The sequence below is a fragment of the Loxodonta africana genome, chromosome 4 (assembly GCF_030014295.1).
Source record: "Loxodonta africana isolate mLoxAfr1 chromosome 4, mLoxAfr1.hap2, whole genome shotgun sequence".
Classification (NCBI taxonomy): domain Eukaryota; kingdom Metazoa; phylum Chordata; class Mammalia; order Proboscidea; family Elephantidae; genus Loxodonta; species Loxodonta africana.
Window position 1 is genome coordinate 40,364,873 of NC_087345.1, and position 17,056 is coordinate 40,381,928.

The following is a 17,056-nucleotide window of genomic DNA, read 5'->3' on the forward strand; positions in this document are numbered from 1 at the left end:
CTAAACTCAGCCACATGTCATTGCTTGCTGACAGTTATTTTAGAGGCTGAAGAAATAAGTTTGTCTTGCCCACAATTGCTATGAATTCTTTATAGAATACACATTTTTCCTCTTTAATTGTCATGGCTTTAGCGGCTTTTTGTAGCAAATGTTTCCTGTCTTAATTGCACTGCCTGAGGACAGAAGGAGAGAATTTGTAGAAAATTGAAGCACTCATAATTGATGTTAGTGGAAAAGGAAGAAACCAAAAAAGATCTCTCTTTACCTGATAATGGAATAGCGGGAGCAACTACCTTTTTCCTGGCCTTTTCTAAGGGCACACTATCCCATGGAATTTACTTGAGAATTCCTCAGTTATCCTTGGTCTTCAGTGCTGCGTTTATTCTGTCTCCAGATACGGTGCTGCAGCAGGCAAAATCTGATCTTTTCTTCAAACGAAGTAGAATTTCAAAGCCAAAGAATCCTTCTGTTTCTTAAAAAAAAGAATTGTTTTTTTCTTTAGGTTATTTTTTCATTTTGATTTTAGTTTGAAGGCAAATCTAGCTCCTGGTGTCTTCCCTCTTCTATAATAAAAACACTTGCATAATAAATTTACAAAAAACAAGGAGAAATGGGCTCATTCTTTTTGTTTTAAATAGTTTTTATTGTTCTTTAAGTGAAAGTTTGCAAATCAAGTCAGTGTCTCACACAAAAACTTATATGCACCTTGCTACACACTCCCAGTTGCTCTCCCCCTAATGAGATAGCCTGCTCCCTCTCTCCACTACCTCTTTTCATGTCCATTTCACCAGGTTTTCTAACAATGATGGATTCTTCTAGATATCCATTTCACCAGGTATACTAGTCAATGATGGATTCTTCTAGATGTCGCTTAACTTCTGAAGCCTTCCATGTTCACTTCCTTAAACTCATTTTACTTTCTATCGTTTTATGATAGAAAATATTCTGTCTTGTCTCTGTGCCTTGTAAATCTTTTTTCCACAGGAGATTATAAATTCCTGGTGGTTGTGACTATGTCTCCAACACCTTTAAATCCAAGTCCTACACATTGGCTGGCATTCATAAAATCAGATACTGAATGCATATTTTAAAAACAGGAAAGGAAAGAAAGGGTTAGTCCCGATGAATGCACCTGGGTTTTCTAACACCCTCTACCCTCTCATCTCCCCTCTAGGCAGGAGGTCCCAACATAGACTCAAGTGTCCACCTGATCCAAGCAGCTAAGTCCTCACCGGCATACCTCTCCAACCCATAGTTCAGTCCAATCCATGTCTGAAGAGTTGGCTTCAGGAATGGTTCCTGTCCTGGGCCAACAGAAGGTCTGGGGGACATGACCACCGGGGTCCTTCTAGTCTCAGTCAGACCATTAAGTCTGGTCTTACGAGAATTTGGGGTCTACATCCCACTGCTCTCCTGCTCCCTCAGGGGTCCTCTGTTGTGTTCCCTGTCAGGGCAGTCATCGGTTGTAGCCGGGCACCATCTAGTTCTTCTGGTCTCAGGATGATATAGTCTCTGTTTCATGTGGCCCTTTCTGTCTCTTGGGCTCATAATTACCTTGTGTCCTTGGTGTTCTTCATTCTCCTTTGATCTAGCTGGTTTGAGACTCATTGATGCATCTTAGATGGCCACTTGCCCCAGATGGGCTCATTCTTGAGTGATTTGTTCAGCAGGAAAAAGAAGTTAGGATCTGGGATGATCCTACCTGGAAGATCTTGAGAGGGGCCTTTGAAGATTTTTAAATTTTGTTTTAAGCTGTTGCCAATTTCATTTTCACCAACCCAGGTGCATTCATTGGAACTAAACCTTTCTTTCCTTTCCTGTTTTTAAAATATGCATTCAGTATCTGATTTTATGAATGCCAGCCAATGTGTAGGACTTGGATTTAAAGGTGATGGAGATAGTCATAACCACCAGGAATTTATAATCTCCTGTGGAAAAAAGATTTACAAGGCACAAAGATAAGACAGAATATTTTCTGTCATAAAATGATAGGAAGTAAAATGAGTTCAGGGAAGTGAACATGGAAGGCTTCAGAAGTTAAGTGACATCTAGAAGAATCCATCATTGACTAGGAAGAAAGGCCTGGTGACCTGCTTCTGAAAATCAGCTGGTGAGTTTGTTTCATCTGCAACTCATCATGGGGATGACACAGGATCAGGCAGCATTTTGTCTTGTTGTGCTTGGGATCTCTGTGAGTTGAGGGTCAATTTGGTGGCAGCCAACAACAACAGCAATGATGAGTTGATAAATGTTAATAAAAATGTCAATAGTGAGAAAGAAATGATGTCAAGAATGCAGAGTTAAGGACTTGTTCAGGGAATAAGGATTACTCAGCTTGCTTAGAGCCCAAAGTATATGTAGACACTAAGGCCTTGCCCTTAAAAAAAAAAATTGTGCTGTCTAGTGAGGTAGAAATGCAAATAAAGTAAACAAATGATTGACTGCATTTTCATCAGAACTCTGAGTTATGCACAATATGCTTTAGAACACAGAGAAAGAAATCCTAGCTGGAGTACCACCGGCTAGGATTGGGGTTGGTTGGAAAACTTCATGAGTACTCAAATCTGGATGTAATAGTATTTTGACCAATGGAAGTAAGAAAGCATATATACAGGTAGTCCCCAATTTTTGATGTATTTGAGTGCCTATATAGTGTCAGGAAACCCTGGTGGTATAGTGGTTAAGTGCTACGGCTGCTAACCAAAAGGTCAGCAGTTCGAATCCAGCTGGCGCTCCTTGGAACTCTATGGGGGCAGTTCTACTCTGTCCTATCGGGTTGCTATGAGTCGGAATCGACTCGACGGCAGTGGGTCCTTGGGTATGTAGTGTCATGCACTGTTTTTAGTGCAGAAGATACAGCAGCAAACAAAACAGACAATCGAATTTGCCTTACTCTTTTATGGAACATACATTTTCATGGAGGTAAGTGGCATAAAGGTTAAGAACTCAGCTGCTAACCAAAAGGGTGGCAGTTCGAATCTACCAGCTGCTCCTTGGAAACCCTGTGGGATAATTTTATTCTGTCCTATAGGGTCATTATGAGTGGGACTTGACTGCAATGGGTTTATGGTTTAACTATACAGTAAAGAAACAAACAAAAATAAATTTTAGAGAAGGTTTGTTTTTGTTGTTAGCTACTTTTGAGTCAGCCCCAACTCATGGTAACCCAATGTGTGTCAGAGTAGAGCTGTGTTCCATAGGGTTTCCGGTGGCTGGTTTTTTGGAAGTAGATCAATGGATCTTCCTTCTGAGGCACCTCTGAGTGGACTCAAACCACGAACGTTTTGGTTAGCAGCTGAGCATTTTACCATTCTGTCCAAAAAATCCATTGTCATTGAGTCATATAGAGACCCTATACCATTACATGGTGACTAATTCTATGGTGCAAAATTTATGAGAAGGGAGTATTGCAGGACTGGAAAGGGGTCAGCATTGCAGTTTTAATTTGGGGGATCAAGGAGAGGTAGATCAGTGACATTTGGGTAAAGGGCTGAAGGAAGTAAGGAAGTGAGCTATAAGGTGTGTGCAGGAAAAGGGACTTTCAGTCTGAGGGAAGAACAAACACAAATACAGAGAAGTGGGATAAGAAGTGTTGATGGGTGATTTAAAATTTAAAGTGGGAGGTCAGAGAAGGCCTGTCTGAGAAGTTGACTTTAAAGTTAAGACTGAGGAGCTGGCATTTCAGACAGCAAGGAAAGCAAAATTTTAGACTACCACCCTCTAGTATGTAGATCAAAATTTGCTTTTGATCTGCCATCCTCTTGCATGGTAGATCAAAATTTGCTTTGCTCACTGACTATCTGAAATGCTCTGTTTTTTTAAGATTTAAGCTGCACCAACTCTAGAGCTATTCCTGAACAAACTTTTATATCCTGCAATTCAAGTGAAGAAAGAGTTTCTAAGATGAGGAGCTACTAATGAATGTGTCAGATGATGCTGATAGGTCAACCACAATGGGGACGGAGAGGTGACCATGAGATACAGGGTAGTAGCATTTGGTCACTGGTGACACTGACACAAGAAGTTCCTGTCACTGACGATTGGTGATGTCTGCTTGTAATGGGTTCCCTAAAGAGTGGGAGGAAAGAGAGTGGCGTAGTGACTGTGGATAACCCTACAGTGGTAAAGAGAAACGGTGTGGTAGATACAGGGAGAAATGGGGTAGGAGAGGATTTTTTTTTTTAAGATAGGAGAAAAATCATAACATGTATGGAAAAGTGCCAGTAGTCAGGGAAATTCAATAATGAAGTTGAGAGGAAGAATCTCTCTCTCTTTTTTTTTGCATTGTGTGTCTTATTTGTATTATATATATATTCCCTATATTTTTGTTTTACTTTCTCTGTCAAATTCTGACGTAAAATTCCCCACTATGACTGATTTTTGTCAAAGTTATGCCTGCCTGTGTCCAGTTTTGCTTTATTTATTTTGCTGCTATAGTTTTTGGTGTGTAAATTGATTCATTGTGCTGTATAGATTTCATATGCCTCTTTTCCTGCTTAATGCTCATGGTTTTGAATTCTTCTTATCTGATTTTGCCATTTCTGCATTCTGTTTGCATACGTTTACCTGGTGTAACTTTCTGCATGCCTTTATCTTCAAACTTTCTTTGCTGTTCTGTTTTAAGTGTGTTTCTTGAACACAGCATAGAGCTGGTCTATCAGGATAATTTGGGTTGCAGATAATGCACCCTGGTTTAAAAAAGAATGAAGAGGGATATTTTTGCTCATATTGTTGAAAAATTCCCAGAGAGTCTGGTTTCAAGCATGGTTTGATGCAGTGCTGCTGCTTGTTAGCTCTTGATTCTTTCAGCTCTGTGTACCTTTGTGTGTTGGGCTGTTTCTCTCATGTGATCAAAATGGCTGCAGAGGTCCCGGGTCTCCTGTGTGTTTATCCCAGATCTAGAAAAAAAGAGAGCACTCGTTTTCAGAAAACCTTGGATAAAATTCTTTTTTTTTAAGCATAATTTCCATTTTATTTTCTTTAGGTTAGTTTTTCTTCAGTCTTTAAGGACTCAAATCCTTAGACGGGCTTTGGTGGAGGTCGTGGGGTGGCACCTGCAGCTCTACATCAGGGTGGGGGCACTCTTTCCTTCAGACTTCAAGAAAATGGTTCCTGGCCACTTTACTGTGAGTGGCACAACTCACACAACAATGTAGTGTCATGTACATATGGGAAGCACATATGCGTCAAAAACGATAACTACAGAAATGTCCCTGGTGGCTGAGGCCTCTACTATGTGTTGAATGATGAACTCCTTAATGGCCTTATCTTTGGGCAGGCAGCAGGCACAGCTCCCTTTGCATGAGTCCACTGTTTTTTTGGCGCAACTATTGTTCCTCCTTTTCTTTGTCACCTTGGAAGCAAGGACTCGAGAGCTTGGATACTCTTGAATCACATGCCAAATCTAGTAAAATATGACCAAGGAAATGCCATGCCCCGATTGAGTCTGGACCTGTGGTACCCATCCTTGAACTAATCACTTGCAGAGGGGATTGATATTATGATAAATGGTTACATTAGGTGAACTAAAACTTCAACTTAAAACTGAAGTTTGGGATTCATTCCCATCTAAGCTAATATTTCATTATTTAACAGAACAGAGTAAGTAATATAAATATTAATTAAAAAATCAGCACAGTTCTCATTACTGGATAACAATATGATTCTATGACTATTGCTGATTGTAAGAGAGGCTGGGAAATGTAGCCTCCCTCTCTGAGCTAAAACTCAATTACCATGGAAGAAGGGAAGTATGTATTTTGGAAGACACCTAACAGTTTCCCATAAGGAAATTGGTTATTAAATTATAGTATAAACCCAAAAAAAACCAAACCCACTGCCGTCGAGTCAATTCCGACTCATAGCGACCCTATAGGACAGAGTAGAACTGCCCCATACAGTTTCCAAGGAGCGCCTGGTGGATCTAAACTGCCAACCTCTTGGTTAGCAGCTGTAGCACTTAACTACTACACCACCAGGGTTTCCAGTTATAGCATACGCCATAATTATTAAAAAGAATGAAGACCTATTTGTGTACGATAGTGATTATATATCATACTACTATTAATCATACTATTATTAATATATGCTTGAGTAAAAATGTGTAAAACCACAGAAAATTATTAACATTATTATCAGTGAGTAAAGATTGGTGAGAGATTTTGAAATACTCCCACTTTATAAAGTTCGGTTTTATTTTAAGTCACTTACAATGATATGTATTAGTTTTTTTTTTTAACAAGCAAAGAAAAAACAAACAGCAAATATATGTAAAAATAATTTGGAGGTGCTCTGCTACTAACAATGGTGGACCAGGTTATTGAGAGCAGCATTCTGGTAAGACAAATGTAAAAGTTGGACAAAATTTTAAAAGCTAAAAGCCATCTAAGGCACCAAAGAGTTAAAGAGCGAAGGAAAACAAGGAAACCCAGAGAAGTGAGCTCAGCATTTGGGGCTGCTTTTCCCCCACAGGCATCCACCAATTTTGGAAGAGTTAGGTGGGAGACAAAGAAGATAAGTTTAGCTTTTGATAGACTCATGTGGCTAGGCGAGGAAAAGGAGTTCTAAGCTGCCAAGGAGGGAAGGCCTTAGTAAATTCATTGGTTTTTGGTTGGGACTGCACGCTAAAGGGTTACATTCTAGAAGTAACAGTGGTTCTGAAATAGTCTTTCCCTAAAAGGGACTAAGCCCAGATTCTAATTATGTGATTTTATAATTTTATTAAGATAATTCAATATTATTAGGGCCCCTACCCACCTTCCAGAAGCAAACAAAATCTTCTCTGAAGCTAGGTAACATCCCAGGTCTCATTTTTTTTTTTTAATACATACAATGTCTGGTACTCAGTCAAAAATATTTAGGCATAATAGTATTATGTGTCTACCAACACACTATCATATAGAATAGTTTCACTGCCCTAAAGATGCCCTGAGCTCCACCTATTCATCCCTCCTTCGCCTGCTACAACTGTTGATCTTTTCGTTGTCTCTATAGTTTTGCCTTTTCCATAATGTTATATAGCTGGAATCATACAGTTTGTAGTTTTTCAAGACTGGCTCCTTTCACTAAGCAGTGTGCATTTTAAGTTTCTTCATGTCTTTTCATAATTGATCAGCTTATTTCTTTTTATTTCTGAATATCTTTACGAGATTTTAAGCGTCTTGGGAATGTTCCAACTTTTCTTCTATTTTTCAGTAAATTGGAACTCTTCTATTTAAAAAAAATTTAGGCATATAAGGAATCAAGACAGTATAGTGGAAAATCAAAAGAAACAACAGACAGTGTAAAGTGCTATCATAAGGATCTTCAAAATGGAGTATTTATACATGGACTTTAAGGCAAATATGATTAATATATTGAAGCTAATAAAAGACAAGATAGGGAATTTCAACAGATTACTGTAAACTATATAAAAAAAATCAAAATAGAAATTCTAGAACTGCAAAAAAAGAACAAACAAACATGTAACTGAAATCAGGAGCCTAATGGACAGGTTTAATCTGAGGCTAGATACACTACGGAGAGAATTAATGACCCAAAAGGTGGGTCTGAAAAAAAAACCATAATGAAGCAAAGAAGATAAAAAAGAACAACAGCAACAAAAGGAAAGCAGGAAACAATATAAGATAAATAGGAATACAGTGAAAAGTTCTAGCCTATATGTAAATGGAGTCCCAAAAGGAGAGGTGAAAGATAATAAATAAAATACAATATTTGAAGAGACAATGTATGATAGTTTTCTTTAAAATAATCTGTGAATACAAGCTGTATAAATACAAAGAAAACCACGCCAAGGTACAATGACAAAGAAAGCATCATGTAACCAACCTGAGGGGGGAATTATTACCTTCAAAGCAGCAGCAATCATAACAACATCTGACTTTGAGGGCTGGGGAAGAAATCCTAAAGATAACGAAATGATACATTCAAAATACGGGGAGAAGGAGGGAGGTGGAACTACTGCAAAAGTAGAATTCTATAAGCCACCTATATAAAAGTAAATGCTAAAGAGTTGTCTACAGGCAGAAGGAGAATTATTCCAGTGGAGGCTCAGAGATATAAGACAGAATTAAGAACCTTGAAAAGGGTTAGTATTCAAGTGACAAGGAATCTAAATGTTGATATAAAGCTATAATAATAATATCTTGTGAGGTTAAAAAGTATGACAAATAATATATATTAAGAGACGGAAAAACATAAGAATTCTAACATTCTGCATTGTCTGGGAAGAGGTAAATGTATTCAATTATATTAAACTTCAATAAATCATTTATGCATGTTGTAAGATCTAGGGTAACAAATAATAAAATAATATATAACAACCAAGCTAATAGAGGAAGAAAATGGCATTACAAAAAAATAGTTAATCAAAAGAAAAGAAATATAAAGGAACATAGGACAGGGAGGACAGAGAAAAAGCAAATAGTAAAATAGTAGATCTAAACCCAACATATCAATAATTACAAACCAAAGAAACCAAACCCGTTGTCGTAGAGTTGACTCCAACTCATAGCGACCCTATAGGACAGAGTAGAACTGCCCCCATAGGGTTTCCAAGGAGCAGCTGATAGATTTGAATTGCCGACCTTTTGGTTAGCAGCCAAGCTCTTGACCATTAAACCACCAGGGCTCCATCAATAATTACATTAAATGTAAATGATCTAAACACTGCAATTAAAAGGCCATTATCAGGCTAGATTTAAAAAAAAAAAAGCGAAAACCAACTGTATGTTGTGTGTAAGAGATACATGTAAAATGTAATAATGGAAAAGAAGTTGAAAGTAAAAATATGGAAAAAATATATAATGCAACACACCAAAAGGAAGCCGTTATATCTATATGATTAAAAGTAGGCTTATGAAAGGTAGAGAAGTAAGAATTGTTGAGAGGAGAGAGAGAGAGAGTACAGATAAGCAGTATAAGTAATGTTTTTGAGACAATCTGAGTCTCTACTGAGGACTGAGGGTAGAATGGTGTACATGGGTCCGTGAGTACGGAACACATGTGCTAGAAACTAATGGGAGACAACATTAGATTAGAAACATGAGACTGGATTAGAGAAAGCCTGCAAAGTACTTTCAATGGATGTTATACTATATGTCATAGATTCAGTCATGACATTAATTAATGAGAAGCTGGTGTATCTGTAGTTTGTTGTTGTTGTTAGGTGCCAGTTGGTTCCAACTCATAACAACCCTATGTACAGCAGCATGAAACGCTGCCAGTCCTGCTCCATCCTCATAATCATTGCTATGTTTGAGCCCATTGTTGAAGCTGCTGTGTCAATCCATCTTCTGAAGGTCTTCCTCTTTTTAGCTGACCCTCTATTTTACCAAGTATGATGTCCTTCTCCAGGGACTGGTGCCTCCTGATAACATGTCCAAAATATGTGAGACAAAGTCTTGCCATCCTCGCTTGTTTGTTCTCTGGTAGCCTGTGGTATATTCAATAGTCTTTGCCAATGACATAATTCAGAGGCATAAGTGCTCGATAAATGGTTATTCTTTTTATTGTTATTATAATTATTACTATTACATGGAATATTGTTTTAGTATCTAAATTAAATGCTGAATCAGTAAGTCTAAGGACATTAAATAAACATTCTAAAACTGCCTTTTTTTCTGGCCTTGCTCTGTCCTTCTCAACTCTGAATTATGAACCAGGAGCTTAATAATGTGTCGTTGGTCTGGTCTTTCCTACTTAAAATATATTTGCTGAAATCTGGCAAACGAAGAAGGAGTCCTTCTTAAGAAGAGACACTATGGAAGGCACTGGAGTTATCCTCCAGTAAGACACAGATTGTACCCTTGAAGGAGCTCACATACCTGTGAACAAGAATTTCCATGCAGCGAAATATAGCTGAATAGAGGAAAGATGTATCTCAGACGTAGTGTGAAGAAATGCACTTTGGAAGCAAAGAAGGTATATTTTCTGGCTGGATAAGTAGAGGAAGCTTTCACAGTGGATTTGAAAGGGGCTGACCTTGGAAGGAGAAAGAGGAGGGGGAATTTTAGGCATACGGAACAGTATGAATGCAGTGGCAGGGCAGCATGAATGTACAAGATATGCTTGAGGAATGGAAAATGGTACCTTGGATGAACACAGTGGTAGGTGCAAAGGCTGGAGAAGTAGGCCAGAGTTGGGGTGGGACTGATCTTCTAAGAAATATGGAATAATTCAGAATTATTATCTTTTTTCAGGTTTTTTTTTATTGCGATAGATATATAAGTAACAAAGTATTTTCCATTTCAACAATCTTCACACGTACAATTCAGAACAATTAAAAAGGCAAATCTTTTATAGCAAACCTTCAAATAGGGTCACACTTAAGGTATAGTTGGCTTACTAGTTTATGGAAATAAATCCAGTATGAGCATTCACTGATATTGACATTCAAAAAGTACAGATAGCAATTTGGGGTTTAGAAATAGATTCATTCTTCCTTAAATTAAGTTACATTAATAAGTTATGGAAACCCTGGTGGTATAGTAGTTAAGTGCTAAGGCTGCCAACCAAAAGGTCGGCAGTTCGAATCTACCTGGTGCTCCTTGGAAACTCTATGAGGCAGTTCTACTCTGTCCTATCGGGTCACTATGAGTCAGAATTGACTCGATGGCAATGGGTTTATTTTTGGTTTTTGGTAATAAGTTATATAATGAATTACATGTATGTTATATAATAAATTATATAAGTTATATTAATAATTTATATAATAAATTATATAAAGTATATATATATTTGGAGTCCTGGTGGCAAAGTGGTTAAAAGCTTGACTGCTAACCAAAAACAGCCACTCCTTGAAAATACTATGGGGCAGTTCTACTCTGTCCTATAGGGTTACTATGAGTTGGAATCAATTCGATGGGAATGGGGTTTATAAATATACTGGCTGAACTGTTTTAGTATATAGCTATGTAAGCTATGACTATAATAACAGAGATAAAATAATAGCATATGTTATAAAAATAGTACTTACTATCTAACATTTGTTGACAAATTATTATTTGTGAGAAACTATTGTAGAATCTTTTAATTCCATTAGTTTACGTAATCCTCACAACACCTCTGAGGCAAATACTATTATTAGCTGTATCAGGAAAATAATATACTAATGTCATAATGGTAGGTTATGATTTTTCTTTATAGGTACTCTAGGCCTATCCTGCCTCTTATTTTCCTTATATACTGTATTCATTTCCCAAGGCTGCTAGAATAAATTACCACAAACTTGGTGGCTCAGATTAGCAGAAATGTACTGCCTCACAGCTCTGGAGGTTAGAAATTGCAATTCAGGGTGTCAGCAGGGCCATGCTTTCTCTGAAGGTTCTAGGAGGAGATCCTTTCTTGTCTCCCCTGGTAGCCAGGTGTTCTTTGGCTTCTGGCTGCATAATCCCAATCTCTAGTTCTGTCTTCATATTGCTGTCTTCCCTCTGTGTCTCTTGTCCTGTTTTTATAAAGACACCAGTTACACTGGACTAGGGCTATATTAGAATGGATTAGGGCCATACTACCGTATGACAACTCATTATATCTGCGAAGATCTTATTTCCAAATAAGGTCACATTCCTAGGTGCTGGATGTTAGGACTTCAACATGTTTTTTGGGAGGGACACAATGAAACCCATAACACATGTCCACTTTTTTTCTAGTTCTGTCCACTTTTTCTCTAGTTCTATACTATAAACTAGAGAGAGTCACAGAAAGACAAAGAGGAACAAGAAAGCAAGAGAGCGAGAGAGCGAGCAAGAGAGGAAGCGAGAAAGAGAGAGAGGGAGAGAAACAGGGAAGATCTTTAGGAAATTATTACTCCTAACTGATTACAGTTTTTAATTTTTTCCCTTTTAAAACTCATTTAGAAAGAAAAAATAAAGACAATTCTATCTTGCAGACTTTACTTAGATTGAGACTGGTGGGCTCTGAATGAGAGATTCTGGAAGATGCACTGTGTGTCAAGCAGGCTGGGCTTTTTGCCTTTTATGTCTGGCTTATCAAGTCAGGCTCAAAGCAAGCACTATGGGATTTGTAGATCATTCCCCTCCCCCCCATGAAATTTGCATAAAATTAGGTTCCTACTCAAGATATTCGCTAACTCTCCACTTAAGAATATTTGTCTAGTGGGCAAAATAGAATAAATATTTGAGACGCTCGAGCTACTGTCAGGAAGATAGATTGGAATTAATTCCATAGAGAAAAATGGCAGAATCATCAATTTAGAAATTTAAAAATTGGGCTTAAATTCAGAAATAATAATAATGAATAAAAAACCTTGCAGAAGGAGGGGTTTACTTAAAGTTCTTTTTAATCCCTAGCAACCTTGAGTCTAAGATTTTTGCAAAATGAGAGGAAGTAAATTACATGTAATTTTCTCATCTGAACTAGTCTCTTTTGGCCCAGTCCTTTCCAAATTTCAGCTCCTGAGCATGTCGGCCAAATCCTGCAGTGAATGTCACTTTTGAACAATCCGAATCAGAAAACCACAGAGCCCTACAAAATTAAAATTATGCACCAACAAATCAGTGGGAACACAAGACAGATTCAGTTTTACCTAAAATGGAATTTATGACATGTCATAAATAATTGATTCTCTTACTAGGATAATTTGACGACAAAGGCTTATTTGACTTCTTAAATACAATAGCAGGTCACTATTTGAACATTAATGTAAAGCAGGGATAGAGAAAATCTTTTTTTTTGACATAATTGATCTTTTTTTTTTTCTTTTTGCCATCATTATACTGTCCCTTCTCTTTTTGTACTTGTCACTCACTGTTACAATTCTTAATTTATATGCCTGTCTCCACTGTTACAAGTTTCTTAAGAGCAGGAATCTCTCCTTATTTGCCTTTATAAAAGGTATTCTCAATACCTACCACAATGTCTGGTACATGGTAAGCAGTCAGCAAATGTTTGTTGAATCTATGAATGACTGAATGAATATTATTGTTAGAGCAATACGTTAGCAGTTAGAAGTCCTAGATTCTTGTCTGGGCTCTGCCATTAACTCAGTTAGTCTGAACAGTTGATTCAATGTTCTCTCACCTGTGAAAAGATGACTTTGAATTTTTTTCCAGTAAACATTTCTCTAAGCAGAGATTCACAGCACTCTATAAGATGTAAAGCATATATTATGAATGAATGATTTCAGTTTTGATGTCTGACTACCATGTGTTAGAAACCTAGCTATCATAAACCCTTTCTCTCACTTTGCCAGAGATTTCAATTACACTCCATCTTATTCCCTTTCTTTCCTACTGATTTTTGCGGATGGTGGTGGGCGGTGGCGGGGGGAGGGGGGAAAGGTAGTGAGAAACAGCCATTGTATTTTGGTTATTCAAGGTCGGAGAACTTTGTTCTTAATGCTGGCTGCTAGGGGCTTCAATTTTCTGAGCTCAATTTCCGTTCAAACCTAAAACAGCAACCTAGTCCTATTCTTAAGTGTGTTATAATTTTACTACACCTTGTGACACTGAAGAGAAAAACAGTGGGAGAAAGAAGATAGGGGCCAAGTTGAATTTTCTGAGAAAATTTCTAACCACAGGCAGGAAATTGGGAACATTTACCTATCTGAAAAATCATCTAGATTTTTACCACTGTATATAGGTAAAAATTGCCCTAGAGATTGTCCATCTTTTTGAAAAGCTTATGTAATTGTTTACGTAGCAATTGCAAAACCATCCCTTGATATGAACCTGAACCAGAGAAGAGTGTATAGTACTCCTAGTCTCAGACTCTTCCCTTTAGCCCTCCTCACCAACACAGGCACAGATGGAAGCAGGGGTTAGTAGGGAAGATGCGAGGATAGGGGGAGTTTGTGTAATGAGGGAAAAATCATTGAAGAGTTTATAAACAGTTGCACTGCATTGAGACAACCACGCTTGAGATCGTAGAAGACAAATACGATAAACGTGACCATTTGTCCTCATTTCAGCAGAGAAGGAGATTGGCCATTTAGGGTTTTGTCTTTCCGTGTTTGGAAGATTGATGCCAAATGAAAACAATGAGGTGCTCACGGTGTTTTCTGTCCTGATTTACCAAGTGAAAATCAACTACCCAGAAAGCTACCAGGGTTCTGAGAGTGCTACAGAAGAGGTTGTTCAAAATCTCTCTTAGCTTTCTGTTTTTTTTTTTTTTATTTTTACTTTTCCTCTCTCTCTTTTGTTGTAAGAGGGCAATAAAGGACACAGTGAGAAATTTGTTACCAGAAACCATCTTTGAAGTCTCTGATTTGGGGGAGTGTTGGTGGTCTGTGCACCACAATCCAACTGGGATTTTTCAAAACTATCGAAAGCACCAAACCAAACCAAACCCAGTGCCCTCGAGTGGATTCCGACTCATAGAGACCCTATCGAAAGCAAGGTGTAGGTAAAAGAAAATATTAAGCTGTTATTGAGCATCTAGTTAGGGGATTTTGGAGCCAGCCATTTGATATTTTCCTAGAAAGTTTTGTAGTTTGGAAAGAAAAATCCTTTAAATCCTTGCCTCCTTGTGTGTGTGTGTGTAATAGCTAAGAAATTAAGCAAACAGAAAAACAAAGTCCCCTTTCCCAGCTCTCCTTGGTACCCGCCCCCTTCCCCTCCCTCCTTCCCCTTCCCCCCTCTCTCCTTTCCCCCCTCCCATTACCCCCAGGCAACCCTGTGTGCAACCTCTGCTTTTGCCAATTCAGGGCAGCTCGGCCCACGTAAAACAATAGATACACAAGATAACAACAGGGCAGTTACTCTGAGGCCTTGCCCTTTATCAGGATTAACTGTTACACAGATAAACAAAACAGGGCGGCAGGGTTTTTCCATCACTGTCCTTTGCTGCTCCTGTATGCCAGATGGCATTATATCCATGAAAAAAAAAAAATGCTGCAAGTTATCATGTTGACCAGGCTCTGTTAATTCCACTTGATCACACTGTTTGGGGCTCTCTTTGATGTACAAAACACTCCTAAGATAATGAAATGCGTTGGCAGCTGGCTAATGGCTGGGAAAGTGCAAACCCTGCATTGAACCCTTCCCACCAGACTATTCAATGGCAAGGTAATGTCAAGCCTGGGCTGGAGAAGGGGGAAAGAGGCTAGTTGCCAGGCAGGCGCAGGACTCCTGGGCAAGCGGCTGTGGCAGGCTGGTCTTTTCCTCTCTTCAATAGAAGTGGTCTGTGCCTGCAGCAAAGGAGAAATAAATCCATCACAGCCAAGCTCAGGCTCATTTTGAGCTTGCTGCTTGAATTTGCATAAGGGCCTTGTGCATACAGGTAAACAAAGACTTCACGATCCACTGATGTGGAGTTGGTCTGAGAACTGCTAGTTTTCATTTGTGTACAAAGTAATGCCTCCTCTTTATGCAAAAAAAAAAAAAAAAAAAAAGGGCTTTTGAATTAAATTTGACTTTCCTGCTACAGAACTTTTTAGTGGCCTGGTTCTCCGGGAAAGTAGAGCATGCGTAATTGGGTAGGGAGGCATTTTCTTACTCCTCTCCTCCTGGCTGCTGCAGGCGGCTCCGTGGAGACACATTTCTGGAATCATCCCCCTGGGAAGTTTTCCCCAGCTCCTGCACACCTCCTCGCCCCCCAGCTCCATCCCAACCCCAGCTGAACTGGGACCCCATGCAAGCGTGCTTCCATTACCCAGACTCCCCCCAACTCAGCAGAAATCCACTCCATTGAAAATGCCTCCTCGCTCCCTGGTTTGCCCTCATCTGTCTTGTTACCAGTCCCTGATGTCGGTGGTAGCATTGGCAACTTTTTTCACACACAGGTGATGGAAATACTGGGATCAAGATAATCGGTGAGGGAGCTTGGCTGCTTAACCAAAAGATTCGAGGTTTGTGTCCACCCAGAGGTGCTTCGGAAGATCCGGCAATCTACTGAAAAATTAGCCATTGAAAACCCTATGGACCCTGAAACTATTGCCCTGAAATAATCTTTAAACCCTAAACCAAAAATACCCCCTGAAGGCTTCTTAAAACCAAACAATATTCTAGCTTAACCAGTCAAAAATGTCTGCCTTGAGCATTATGCTCTTTTAAGAATTATCTATATGATCAGAGTGAGAAAAGCAACTTGAAAATTAGCCAGGAACCTTAGGGCACAGTGAATTTATGTTAATGGGGGAGAAATAACTCAGAAAAGAGGGCAAGAATGGTTTCACCACCCAAAGAATGTAATCCATGTCACTGAACTGTACACGTAGAAATGGTTGAATTGGTGTATGTTCTACTGTGTATATTCTCAACAACAACAACAAAATAAATAATAATAATAAAAAAGAAAACCCTATGCAGCACAGTTCTAGTCTGACACACATGGCATGGCCATGAGTCAGAATTGACCCGACTGGACGGCAGCTGGTTGACTGGTCTTGTAGAATGTAAACTTGGGGCTGGAATTCTGCTCTTAGACCAGAAGTCAACAAATTATGCAGGCGCATGGGCCAAATCCAACTGCCACCTGTTTTTGTACCAAGGCCAACAAGCTAAGAAGGGCTTTTATATTTTTAAGTGATGAAAAAATCAAAAGAAGAATATTTTGTGACATGCATCAAAATTTCATGAATTTCAAATTTCAGTGTCCGTAAGTAAAGTTTTATTGGAACGTTGTCACACTTGTTTATTTATATATTGTTTATGGCTGCTTTTATGGGATAGGATCGCTATGAGTTGGAATCGACTTGACAGCAACAGGTAACAGGTTTGTGCTACACAGCAGAGCTGAGTATTTGCAACAGAGACTATGATTTGCAAAGCCTAAAAATATTTACTATCTGGGCCTTTACAGATAGAGTTTGCTCCTTGCTTTAAACTCTTTGTGGGGCTATAGAGTGTGTGCTTGTGGTTGTTAGGTGCCATCTAGTCGGTCCCGACTCATAGCAATCCCATGTACAACAAAAGGAAACACTGCCCGGTCCTCTGCCCTCCTCACAATTGTTGCTGTGTTAGTGCCCCTGTGTCAATCCATCTCATCAATGATCTTCCTCTTTTTTGCTGACCCTCTACTTTACCAAACATAATGTCCTTCTCCAGGGACTGATCCCTCCTGATAACATGTCCAAAGTATATGAGACCAAGTCTTGTCA

General features: G+C 38.8%; 1 pseudogene; it reads left to right on the forward strand.

The window, feature by feature from the left end:
* Positions 1 to 17,056, forward strand: part of LOC135231180 (26S proteasome non-ATPase regulatory subunit 10-like) — a 95,519-nt pseudogene that overhangs the window by 21,031 nt on the left and 57,432 nt on the right.